Raw genomic sequence first — 6,000 nt, forward strand, 5'->3', positions numbered from 1 at the left:
ACATTAAGTTAGTAGTGTTAACTTAAAGATATTTTCCTTATATCCTTTCCTTTTGTTTTCTTCTTCATTCTACACCAAAAAGAGAAAGATAGAGAGAAGAAGTAGAGAGAAGGAAGAGCAAAGGAGAAAGAGGAGAAAAGCTTGGATCTTCACCATTTCTTCGCCGAATCAACTCATCTTCGACATCAACGACTCTTAATCGAGGTGGGTTCTAGTTAGAAACTTATAGCTTTGATTGTGGATGAGAAATCATAAGTTTTGATTTAGGGTTTGGTATAGAGGAAATCTAGGTTTTGGACAAATTCATCAATGTTCATGAGCAAAGTGATTATAATCCATGAATATATCATCTATAGGTTGTATCTATGCCTTATTATGATCTGGAACAGGTGTGAATGGGTTTAGATGGTTTTTGAACCATGGATCTGTGTGTGAGGCAGAGCTGAGAACTGAGTTCTCGCGCGCTTCGCGGCGCGAACGGGGCTGCGCGGCGCGAACTATGCAGGTTTGTAGGGGTTTTGTTTCTGCCTTCAGTACGCGGCGCGTACTGGGTGTCGCGGCGCGAACAGTTGGAAATCTTTAGAGCTTTGCTTCTGCCATAGGGTTCGCGGCGCGTAAATTAGTTAGCGGCGCGAACAGTGTTAGAATTATAGTGGTTTGCTTCTGCCATAGGGTTCGCGGCGCGACCTAGTTGTTGCGCGGCGCGAACTGAAGCTTCCTTAACCAAATTTTCTTAACTTAGCGGAAATTGTTTCAAGCATAACCTTTGAACCGTAACTCTGTTTTAACCACCGTTTGAAGCAGTAATAGGCTAGGAGTGTGTCCTTTATAGTGGTGTAGATTTTGGAACCATGAGGACGTTGTGCTCTTGGTATGATGCTTATGTACTCTATAATTATTGTTTGAGTTCTATTGCAGGTGGATTGGTAATACCTTGTTATATGTGTTTATATCAAGAGAGTTAAATAACTACATTGTTATGTGAATAAAGCATAAGTGAGGAAAACTAGGAATTGTTAGGTTGTGTAGCTTAACAAAGAAACCTAGGATGAAACATTATATGGACATACGTGTTGGAATCTTATGAGGAAAGGCTAACAGGCCTAGTGGTTTGCGGAAGCAATCACCATTGTTGATGTATTAATCGGAACCGTAGTATTTTTCTTTATTTCTTTATTTTTCCTTTGAATGCTAACAGGCATTCACCGTGCAGAGAGGCACAATAATCTTGGCAGGTTTGATTCCCGCTTTTGTGTACGAATGGAACCTACGGGTAGAGACTTGTGATGGTGTACGGGCCATGTGAAGTGACGATTCATGGGGAAAGGCTCATGAGTCCGAATCCATGTCGTATGTCAAGATTTTTCCAAAGGATTCATGACTCGTGCCACCTCCTAGACGTAGAAGGGGACGGGAATATGGGGATGCCTTGGTATTGGTTCTGATTAATAATCCTGTGTTGAGTTGTTGAACTCTAAGTATGATTCCATATAATGTTAGTGTGAGAACTCAAGGTCTAGTTCCTTATGACTTGAGACTTATAGATTAGAACCTTGTAAAGCCGAGAGGATCCATAGGATAGGGAACTCACTGGGATTTTATATCTCACCCCATTATATATTGATTTCAGGTACTACAGGTTCCGCGAAGGGTAAGGAGAAAGAAGTTTGATTTCCTTATTCCTTGTTCTTATTTTGGATATGGCGAAGCTTCCGTTGTGGAGTTCTTTTGAGATCATTGTCTGATCTAGTTCTTAGCTTTTTATTTTTGAACATCTTGTATGTATTATGCCATTGTGTAGAACTTTAGTATTTGGGCATTAATATGTATAATGTGTTGTCTAGGAACTTATTGGTATTTCAGTACCAAATACTCGGATTCATGTATACTTATATGATTTGATGCATGTATTTATATATGGGTGTTACAATATATACATATAAATACATATAAATATATATATATATATATATATATATTTATATTTATATTAAAATATGTGTGTGTGTATTAATACACACTTTAATGTTCAAAGTTAGTCTTAAATTTTACAACCAGCAAGTTTAAATTTTATTTAAAATAATTTGAAATTTTCATTAGTGTTATTTTAGTCTATTAAAATAAATTTAATAATTTTTATTAATGTTTAAATGTTTGCACACCTTTTATAAGTTAAAATAATAACTAATTAACCAATAATAATAAATTAAATAAAATTAAACGCAAACAAATTGATAAAAACTATCAAAGTCATATAAAAACCTCTACCTACTTTTTTAAAAAATAAATATGGAATCAAAATTTTACTCCTATAAACCAATTTCAACAACATATGAAGATTATTAGGAGGCAACCTTAAACCACCAGTTACTTGCTATAACATAAACTTTTATTGATGACAATATGAGTGCTTCAACATACACATACATGCAAAATAAAGTAACAAAACTTTATAATATATATAACAATAGTGAACATTTATATGATATATACATATAAATACATATATATATATATATATATATATATATATATATATATATATATATATATATATATATATATATATAAATAAATATCATATATATATATATATATATATATATATATATATATATATATATATATATATATATATATATATATATATATATATATATATATATATATATATATATATATATATATATATATATATATATATATATATATATATATATATATATGTGTGTGTGTGTGTGTGTGTGTGTGTGTGTATTTATACACACTTTAATGTTCAAAATTAGTCTTAAATTTTACAACCAGCAAGTTTAAATTTTATTTAAAATAATTTCAAATTTTCATTAGTGTTATTTTAGTCTATTAAAATAAATTTAATAATTTTTATTAATGTTTAAATGTTTGCACACCTTTCAAAAGTTAAAATAACAACTAATTAATCAATAATAATAAGTTAAATAAAATTAAACGCAAACAAATTGATAAAAACTATCAAAGTCATATAAAAACCTCTACCTAATTTTTTTAAAAATAAATATGGAATCAAAATTTTACTCCTATAAACCAATTTCAACAGCACATGAAGATTATTAGGAGGCAACCTTAAACAACCAGTTACTTGCTATATCATAAACTTTTATTTGTGACAATATGAGTGCTTCAACATACACATACATGCAAAAAAAAGTAACAAAACTTTATAATATATATAATAATAGTGAACATTTATATGATATATACATATAAATAGATATATATATATATATATATATATATATATATATATATATATATATATATATATAGATATATATATATATATATATATATATATATTTAAATATGTGTGTGTGTATTTATACACACTTTAATGTTCAAAATTAGTCTTAAATTTTACAACCAGCAAGTTTAAATTTTATTTAAAATAATTTGAAATTTTCATTAGTGTTATTTTAGTCTATTAAAATAAATTTAATAATTTTTATTAATGTTTAAATGTTTGCACACCTTTTATAAGTTAAAATAATAACTAATTAACCAATAATAATAAATTAAATAAAATTAAACGCAAACAAATTGATAAAAACTATCAAAGTCATATAAAAACCTCTACCTACTTTTTTAAAAAATAAATATGGAATCAAAATATTACTCCTATAAACCAATTTCAACAGCATATGAAGATTATTAGGAGGCAACCTTAAACAACCAGTTACTTGCTATAACATAAACTTTTATTTATGACAATATGAGTGCTTCAACATACACATACATGCAAAATAAAGTAACAAAACTTTATAATATATATAACAATAGTGAACATTTATATGAAATATACATATAAATACATATAAAGATATATATATATATATATATATATATATATATATATATATATATATATATATATATATATATATATATATGTGTGTGTGTGTGTGTGTGTGTGTGTGTGTATTTATACACACTTTAATGTTCAAATTAGTCTTAAATTTTACAACCAGCAAGTTTAAATTTTATTTAAAATAATATCAATTTTTCATTAGTGTTATTATAGTCTATTAAAATAAATTTAATAATTTTTATTAATGTTTAAATGTTTGCACACCTTTCAAAAGTTAAAATAACAACTAATTAATCAATAATAATAAGTTAAATAAAATTAAACGCTAACAAATTGATAAAAAATATCAAAGTCATATAAAAACCTCTACCTAATTTTTTTAAAAATAAATATGGAATCAAAATTTTACTCCTATAAACCAATTTCAACAGCACATGAAGATTATTAGGAGGCAACCTTAAACAACCAGTTACTTGCTATATCATAAACTTTTATTTGTGACAATATGAGTGCTTCAACATACACATACATGCAAAATAAAGTAACAAAACTTTATAATATATATAACAATAGTGAACATTTATATGATATATACATATAAATACATATAAATATATATAAATATATATATATATATATATATATATATATATATATATTTATATTAAAATATGTGTGTGTGTATTTATACACACTTTAATGTTCAAAATTAGTCTTAAATTTTACAACCAGCAAACTTAAATTTTATTTAAAATAATTTAAAATTTTCATTAGTGTTATTTTAGTCTAATAAAATAAATTTAATAATTTTTATTAATGTTTAAATGTTTGCACACCTTTCAAAAGTTAAAATAACAACTAATTAATCAATAATAATAAGTTAAATAAAATTAAACGCAAACAAATTGATAAAAACTATCAAAGTCATATAAAAACCTCTACCTAATTTTTTTAAAAATAAATATGGAATCAAAATTTTACTCCTATAAACCAATTTCAACAGCACATGAAGATTATTAGGAGGCAACCTTAAACAACCAGTTACTTGCTATATCATAAACTTTTATTTGTGACAATATGAGTGCTTCAACATACACATACATGCAAAAAAAAGTAACAAAACTTTATAATATATATAATAATAGTGAACATTTATATGATATATACATATAAATAGATATATATATATATATATATATATATATATATATATATAGATATATATATATATATATATATATATATATATTTAAATATGTGTGTGTGTATTTATACACACTTTAATGTTCAAAATTAGTCTTAAATTTTACAACCAGCAAGTTTAAATTTTATTTAAAATAATTTGAAATTTTCATTAGTGTTATTTTAGTCTATTAAAATAAATTTAATAATTTTTATTAATGTTTAAATGTTTGCACACCTTTTATAAGTTAAAATAATAACTAATTAACCAATAATAATAAATTAAATAAAATTAAACGCAAACAAATTGATAAAAACTATCAAAGTCATATAAAAACCTCTACCTACTTTTTTAAAAAATAAATATGGAATCAAAATATTACTCCTATAAACCAATTTCAACAGCATATGAAGATTATTAGGAGGCAACCTTAAACAACCAGTTACTTGCTATAACATAAACTTTTATTTATGACAATATGAGTGCTTCAACATACACATACATGCAAAATAAAGTAACAAAACTTTATAATATATATAACAATAGTGAACATTTATATGAAATATACATATAAATACATATAAAGATATATATATATATATATATATATATATATATATATATATATATATATATATATATATATATATATATATATATATATGTGTGTGTGTGTGTGTGTGTGTGTGTGTATTTATACACACTTTAATGTTCAAATTAGTCTTAAATTTTACAACCAGCAAGTTTAAATTTTATTTAAAATAATATCAATTTTTCATTAGTGTTATTATAGTCTATTAAAATAAATTTAATAATTTTTATTAATGTTTAAATGTTTGCACACCTTTCAAAAGTTAAAATAACAACTAATTAATCAATAATAATAAGTTAAATAAAATTAAACGCTAACAAATTGATAAAAAATATCAAAGTCATATAAAAACCTCTACCTAATTTTTTTAAAAATAAATAT

The sequence above is a fragment of the Vicia villosa genome, linkage group LG7, assembly GCF_029867415.1.
Source record: "Vicia villosa cultivar HV-30 ecotype Madison, WI linkage group LG7, Vvil1.0, whole genome shotgun sequence".
Classification (NCBI taxonomy): Eukaryota; Viridiplantae; Streptophyta; class Magnoliopsida; order Fabales; family Fabaceae; genus Vicia; species Vicia villosa.